The sequence below is a fragment of the Dermochelys coriacea genome, chromosome 1 (assembly GCF_009764565.3).
Source record: "Dermochelys coriacea isolate rDerCor1 chromosome 1, rDerCor1.pri.v4, whole genome shotgun sequence".
NCBI classification, from domain to species: domain Eukaryota; kingdom Metazoa; phylum Chordata; order Testudines; family Dermochelyidae; genus Dermochelys; species Dermochelys coriacea.
This window is the reverse complement of record NC_050068.2, coordinates 275,200,841-275,208,984: the sequence shown is the minus strand read 5'-3', so window position 1 is coordinate 275,208,984 and position 8,144 is coordinate 275,200,841. Positions and strand designations below refer to the sequence as shown.

Here is an 8,144-nt window from a genome sequence, read left to right as displayed (position 1 = left end):
AATTCTACAGTATGATATTACTGTGATGTGCTCCAAGTCTGCAAAAACAACCGCACACCAGTTCCTCAGAAACAAAAGACAAACTGATGTCTCAGCCAGGTATCAACAAGTGGCCATTCTTTCACAGGAAAAAGGGGATGAGCAAGAAATCTACATTATGGCAAAGAAACAGTTGGGAAGTTCCTGTCCCCACAGGCAGTCTCAGGAAGCTCAGCTGGAGATGATCAAAGAGAAACTATAAGAAAGGGGAACAGAGCCCCCAAAATATTCCTCCCTTTCTGCCTGCCTATGGCATCAAGAACATCTGAAGGACAAGGAAAGTAACACTGAACTGGAGGAGAGGTCCTGGCTGAAAGGAATCTAGCCGGTAAGAATGTTGAAGCATGGTTAGAGATACCTGTGCTCTGAGTTTTTAGCTTCCTAAGTCAGATATTAATTGCATTTTACCTTCTATTTTCTTGTAATCATTTCTGACTTTTAAGGCTCATTACTTGCAATCACTTAAATCTATCTTTGTGCAGTTAATAGACTTGTTTTATCTAGACCGGTGTGCTTGAATTGAAGTGTTTGGGAAACTTCAATTGAGATAACAGGATTTGTGCATATCATTTTCTATTAATAAAATCACAGGCTTTATATGATCTTGTGTTGTCTGGGAGAAGGCTGGGTAGTACAAGACACACATTTCTGGGGAAAAGTCAGGGACTGGAAATTTGCTGATGTTGCTCTGCAGTATAATCCAACAGTGGCTGGCCACAGCACTCATATGGTACAGCCCAGAGTAATTTACATGTTGGAGGCTGTGTGTGAGCAGACCAGGAGTGGTTGTTCTCACAGCAAAGTTGTCTAAAAGGCACCCCAAGTGGAGAATTGAGGAGACGCTGTTCAATCCAGATTGTACCTGGATAATGTCACAATAATCCCTAAACATTCCTGTTCAGACATGTTTGTGCACCTGTCAGTCAAGATATTTCTGAGGAAATGTAGGTGTTAAAGGGATTTTGATGAATAGCACCAGTAAGCCTAATGCTTCCCTTATTCCTACTAAATGTAAATATAGTTGTGCAAACAGATTTGTTTTGTTGATAGTTCTGGAAAATTTAAACACATTAGTTTGAGATCAACCTAAGAATTTTGGGGAGATTTTGGTGAATAAAAAAAAATTGAATAGTTATATTTTAGTCAAATGAAATAGGTCAAAGTGTTTCATTCAACACAACTCAAAACTAAAAATTGAATGTTGTTTTTAAACACTTCATTTTAAAAAAATAAAATTGAGTAGTCAATTGTGAGAATAAGATGCTGTTCACTTCACTGGGAAAGGTAATTCAGACTGGAGTTTCTCAGTTGACTTCATTTCTAAATCCAAGAATGATTTTTAACCTCAGGCTCTCTTCATAACTACACAATAAAGAAGCAGAGCAAAATTGGATTTGATTATTTTTCATAAATGCAATACTAAGGTAAATAGGTTTCCTTTGTGTACATATTTGAGTGATGATGAAAATACCTGGACTGAGGCAAAAATGTATACAATTTCTAAGCTTTTACAGAATGCACACACTCCCAATAGACCACACAATATATTATGGCTGCAATCAAATTATGACCAGATATTAGAGCTTACATGATCAGCTAGGAAAATTCCACATCTGCTGGCGATTGAGCATATGTGTATATCCTGCACATTCTTCTACCCAAGTCTGGAACTGGCATCCTCTGATCCATAGTCATTTATCTTACCAGCTAAGTTAAAATGGAACTTCTCTAACCTAAGCCCTGATTTAGCAAAGCACATGCTTAAAATCAGAAAGTGTACTTACATGCTTTGTTGAACTGAGCCCCTAGTCAGACACGCATCAAGCTTGAGTCAGCAAGAAATCTCTTCCTGCGCAGTTGATCTATACAGTTCATGATATTTGGGAAAAATTATTAATAATTTGATTGAAGAGCCAAACTGGATGATGATTCAAAGTTTCTACTAGGCATGTTACTTTAAAGCTATAGCAGGGTGCAGCAATGTAGTTAAATGGATGCTAACAAGATTTTTGACCTCAGATTTGACCATTGTCATAATATGATGGGTGAAAGAATCTATGAGGGTAAATATCTAGTGTATTTCTGCCTCTCTCAAACCTTCTCATACCATTCACCTATAATCTAAATACCAGCTAGAAGGTAAATGGAGAACACTGGTAGAACTTCTCTCATGCATGTTTTTTGTTGAATATACTGAGTTTATTTATGTATTTATTATGATGCCATCAATGCCTTTACAAGAGATAGATCAGCTATTTAACTGGACTTTACCTGTGTTTGTTAAATTCTGCAGCAATTCATATAACAGGAATCTAAAACAGAATACTTAAAATACAGCAAGCTCTTAACAGAGAGCTTCCACAAAAGTCTAATGGAGGTTTCAATTTAGAGGAAAGCATGGTCTGGCCAAAGACAGGCCTGTAATGAGAATTATGTTGATCAGTCTTTTAATCACAACACACTAAATTTAATCTCAGATCCCATGAAGCATCTGCAACATCTCACTATTTATAATCTCTCCCCATTTTCTCTGGGACTGACTAATGCAGAGCAGCCCCCACATCTAACCAAAGCGTATTCACTGAGAATGTATTTTATATCCTTTGACTAATTTCAATTTGTAGCCTACTGACATCTGATCCAACTGATATATCACTACTTCAGTCTAAAAGGTCTGGACCTGATCCTGTGAAGTGCTGATCTTGTGAAGCATCCTCCACTCCAAGTTAAATTAAAAGCCAGCACTATTCATGATCAGGCCATATGGACTGATGCAATTCACATGGAAGTCAATAGAAGTCCCCCCCCCCCCCACTACCTCAGTAGGAGTTGAGTCATGCCCTATATGAGGTTCAGCAGAGATGGGATGAGATCTCAACACAACTGTATTTATGTTGAGAAATGTACCTTTCAGACTTTAAATTGAGCTAATATTAGTCTTTCATCTACTAGCTGTATTTAATACCCTCAAACAGATTTGAGTCTACGTCTACACTGCATCTGGGAGCATGTGTCCTAAATTGCAAAGACAGGCAAGCTAGCTGTGCTTGAGCTAGCACACTAAAAAAGCAGTGTAGCTTGGGGTTCCCCTTGGTACATGCTCAGGCAACTAGCCAGAGCTGCCCACTTACTACTCCCAGCTGCACTGGTATTTTTAGTTGCTAGCTAGAGCTGAGTTAGCAGATTGCTTCCCGGAGTGGAAAGACGTGTCCTAGCTGCAGCATTGATGTATCCTTAATGAAGAACATTGATGGGTCATTTATGAAATTGTGTGGTTGTGAAACTTTTTCCAAGTGATGTGGCACCTTTAAAAAGTAAAAAGAAAAAAGCCAACAGCTATCAGAGTTCCCTCCTAAGAGTATGGGGAAATATGAGTCAGTATGTAGAAACTACTGCTAAATAAAGACTTTTTAAATAATGACCCCTTGAGGTGTGTATGTAATACAGGACTTTTTGTGCACAAGGTATTATGCTGAATATTTCTAATCTAACACTGTTTTCTGGCAAAACAAAATTTTTGCATTTCCCTTTTGGTCAAAATTATATATTTATTTTCAAAGATCATCACCAACCTCTCCCTCCTCCTCCTCCTCCTCCTCCCCCCCCCCCCCACTATATATTTATATTTTAAATCTTTCCAAAGAACTGTAAGTCAGTCAAAGAACATACATATAGCCAAAGCTTTCTTTCCAGTACACACTGTGGAGCAGAAGAGAAACATCTTTCATGTTTAGCCTCAGGGACTGTCATCTACTTAAGGCTGCCTAGTGTGGAAGAGTCCTGAGCAAGCAAGGCAAAATAGACTGGTTTTAATCTCCAAGACACCTTTAAAGCTACATAAAAAAATCTGGCTTTTATGAGCTTTTTAATACTATATCTATATTGATCTTATGTAATAAGATTCCTAAACCTATTTTCCCTGAGATGGTATGGAAGTGCTTCAGAGTTACTTACAAGTTATTTGAAGATTCTTTCACTAGGTTTGACTATGCCAAATTGAACTGCATGTTCAATTTTTCCCCCCAGCTCACAGCTTTTCATGTCCTCCAGAAAGAGCCACAAAGGAAATCTAATTCAAATCAAAGGGCCAAATTCAATAAAATTTCTCTCTAGTGTCTGTCACGAACATTGGATAAGAATAGGAAAAAAGATATGAATGTCTCTATTGGCATCATTTCAATTAACATTGGAAATCTAGTTAATTTTCAGATGGCTTGCACCTGGATAATTCCAGATTTTCGTTTTCAGGAGAGGTTAATGGGGACTGCTATGCCATAAGAAGGGTGGGTTTTGAGTTGCTGGCAAGTAGGCTAATGCCAGGACACAAGGCTGAAGTAGGTTCAACCCTGCATCTCTTTTTTGGTGAAATACCCTCCTACCCTGTTATGACCTCAAATCTGATTCACCTCTTCCTGCTGCTGCTGCTGCATGACGTATCCCTCAAGTTAATAATCAGCAAGAAAGCAGGATTTAATGGCGGTCACGGGAGAAGAAAAAAAATCTGTTTTGGTGCTGGCAGCGGCAGAAACTGGGGAGACAGGGATTACAGAAATGAGTTGTTTTAGGATTCACTTGGGTGTGTCCTTTCTTCTGGCTCTTCATGGGACAGCTAAGCCAGGGCAGGGGGATGAAAAATGTCACAGGGAACAAGGGGAAGAGACAAAGTGCTAGGAAGGGAGGTGTTCCTCTTTTCAGAAAGTACTCTTTTTCAGTGCCTCAGCACAGACTAGAGTTCTAAAGTCTAGGGCTAAATTAAATTAGGACATGCTCCAAGCTTCTAGACCTCAAAGCCCTGAATATATTTTATACACACAAAAATATTTAGCTAATTATGATGACCGGGAGGGGGTGAAAAAGAGATCTGATCTCACACAGCATTCAAATCTCCCACTGAAGTTAGTTAGTGTTTTGCCTGAGTAAAAACCATTTAGGGCTAGAACTATCAAAGATTTTCTTCCTGTTGAGAAATATGGACTGTTTTCCACTGAATGCATCTGATAAAGTGAGCTGTAGCTCACGAAAGCTTATGCTCAAATAAATTTGTTAATCTGTATTCAAAAAAGAAAAGGAGTACTTGGGGCACCTTAGAGACTAACACGGCTGCTACTCTGAAACCAGTTAAGGAGTGGTGTCTTTATAAGGTAAAACTCAGTTGTATGTCTCTTCTCTGAACCCTTTCCAATTTATCAATATCCTTCCTGAATTGCAGGCAGCAGAACTGGACACAGTATTCCAGCAGTGGTCATATCAGTGCCAAATACAGAGATAAAATAATCTTTCTATTCCAACTTTTGAGTCCCCTGTTTATGCATTGCAGGATCACATTAGCTCTTTTGGCCACATCATATTAGGAGCTCATGTTCAGCTGATTATCCACCATGAATCCCCAAGTCACAGCTTCGCGGGATAGTGTCCCCCATCCTGTAAATATGTCCTACATTCTTTGTTCCCAGGTGTATACACTTATATTTAGCCATATTAATAGTAAATACTGTCTGCTTGCCCCCAGTTTACAAAGTGATCTAGATTGCTCTGAATCAGTGATCTGTCTTCTTCATTCTTTACCACTGCTCCAACTTTGGGGTCATCTGCAAACTTTCAGTGATTTTTTTATGTTTTCTTCCAAGTTATTGAGAAAAAAAATAAATAGCATACGGCCAAGTACCAATCTCTGCAGGATCCCACTGGAACAGATCTGCTCCATGAGGATTCCCTATTTACAGTTACATTTTCAGACTGATCAGTTAGCCAGTTTTTAATTCTTTCAGTATGTGCCAGGTTAATTTTGTATTGTTCTTTTTAATCAAATGTCATGAGGCACTAAGTCAGATGCATTACAGAACTTTAAGGCTATTACATCAGTGCTATTACTTTTAGCACTAATCCTGTGATCTCAAAAAAAGAAAAAAATATACTGATAGGGCACTCACAGGGCTTACCTTTTGGCCACTTGCTTCCCTGATAGGGGTGCCTGCTTCCTTATCTTAGGCCAGGAACCTTCTGACCTCCACTTGCATCTGGGCCTAAGCCCTTAAGGAGGTGTGGCCCAGGGCCCCGTGTGAAGCAATGCTGGCAGGATCCTCCATGCAGAGGGTTTAAGTCCACTGCCCTGAACTACTTCCTAGCTATGCCCCTTCAGTTTGGAACATGGTCCCTATAGTCCAAAAAGTCTCTAGTGACTTGCCTGGAGTAACACCCCTTGTGGAACTTTTGCAGTGGCCTGCCATGGCCTCAAGTCCCTCTGGAAGGGGCGGTGTAGCAAGCTGATGACTCACCAGCATGGCACCTCCTGTCGGTCATCCTGGAAATTAGCTCTGCTGCCCCAGAGCACCCTCTGCATGCTAGTGTCTCACCTGCCCCTAATGTCCCTCCCAGACCCCAGTGCCCCTCTACATCAGGGTTCTGCCCCCTGCAGTAACCCCACAGTTCTGGGTCTCCCCTCCCCAGGGAGCCCCCAACCTTACCTCAGTCTATGGCTACTGCCAGTTACTATCTAGCCCCCACTCACTGGGGCAGACTGCAGCACACAAGCCATTCATCATCAGCAAAGCAGGGTTTGGACCTACTGCCTTTGTCTAACGCTCTGCAACCCCAGTAGCTGGTTTGGCTTTTGACAAGGCCTGTAGCCTGGGGAGTTACCAGACAGGAACTCCTCTCACCTTTCCCCAGCCCTGCTTGGTTGCCTACACCCTCAGCTCCCAGGTAGCTAGGTCCATCTCTCTCTGAAGCTAGACAGAGAATCCTGACCCAACTCCTCCCTGAGCCCTTATAACTGGGCCAGGTGAGGCCTGATTGGGGTGTGGCCAGCTGTGGCTGCTTCCCCCCAATCAGCCTAGCCTTTACTCGCAGCCCCAGGCCTCTCCCAGGGCTGGCTTTAACCCTTTCAGGGCTGGTGTGGGTGACCACTCCACTACAGGAGGGAGGGAGGAAGGATCAGTCTGATTGGGGTGCCCTGATGGGTGGAGCTCTCTCCCTTCCTGGGCTGCTGCTGCTGTTTGGAGCTCCCTCCCTGGGTTGTTGCTGCTGGCTGGAGCTCTCTGCCTCCCTCCCTAGAGGGCTGCTGCTGGCTAGGACCCCTTTTGGGAGCCGCTGCTGCTGTGGGGAAGGAGGGCCTTGCTGGCCTGCCCCCCCAACTCCACCCCTCTGGAGGGAGGAGAAGCGAGGACCCCACCACCATCACCACCATTGTCACCTCTTCTGCCTAGGTCCTTACCTGGCTGGCCACCACCCGCTTGCTGCCACTGCTCCTAAGCTTGCTGCCTCGTCCAGGAGGAGGAGGAAGACAGCTGCGAGGAATTGTGGAGGGGGTTGGTTATTAGACTGAGTGACTTTAACAGCTGTGCTCCCGGGGTGGTTGTAGCCCTTTGCTGCTGTGGGGAGCCAGGGGAGAGGCGTGGATCCCTCCCCCAGTCCTGCTGCCCCCTGCCACATCTTCCTTCACCATCATCACCACTACCCCTTTTTGCTACCGCCCCCTCCACCAACCCAGCTGACCCTCAACACCTGCTGCTTGCCCCTCAACGGGGCTGCTTGCTTCTTTGCCCACCACCATCTGGGACTGTTTCCAGCAGTGAGCAAAGACTGGAGTGAGTCCCACAAGCGCTCGTGGGTGCACTCCCCCCCTCTTTTGTTTGGACTTGGCCCCCCTCCCTCAGTTGCATTTGGGTGGGAGGCCTCCCTGCTACCCCCCAGCCCAGTTTTTTCCTTCCGTAGCTCCCCAGAAGGTTTTTCCCTGGTTGTTTGCCTCTCCCACCCTGGCCCATCCTAGGTTCCTGGGTTTGTTAGTGTGCCTGCCCCACCCCAACTCTTGCAAGTTTGTTACTTTGCCTGCCCTGCCCTTCCCCAGGAATTAGGTCCCCCCCCCCGTGTTGTGCTACTTGCCCTGCCCTCAGTTGTTTGCTGTTCCCCCTGACTCCCGGTGACCTATGCCCTGTCCAACCCACAGTTTGGTGTGCCCATGACCCCGTTCAGAGCGCTTGTGCCCCCCCTTTTTAAGTTGTTTACCCTGATCACTGCACCTCCCTTAATGCTACTGTAGTTCTTCCCCATCTGCGTGCAGCCAGAGGAGCCGATGCCCCGCCCTGTGCCCATGATTGTCCCCCTCT

General features: G+C 44.0%; 1 long non-coding RNA gene across 1 annotated transcript; it reads right to left on the bottom strand.

The window, feature by feature from the left end:
• Window positions 1–1,035: 1,035 nt before the first annotated feature.
• Window positions 1,036–6,498, bottom strand: LOC119841369. The gene is made up of 3 exons (XR_006274340.1): window positions 5,979–6,498; window positions 1,824–1,901; window positions 1,036–1,401 (listed from the first exon to the last, which is right to left on the bottom strand). It is a non-coding gene; the product is annotated as an uncharacterized LOC119841369 (long non-coding RNA).
• Between the last annotated feature and the right edge of the window lie 1,646 nt (window positions 6,499–8,144).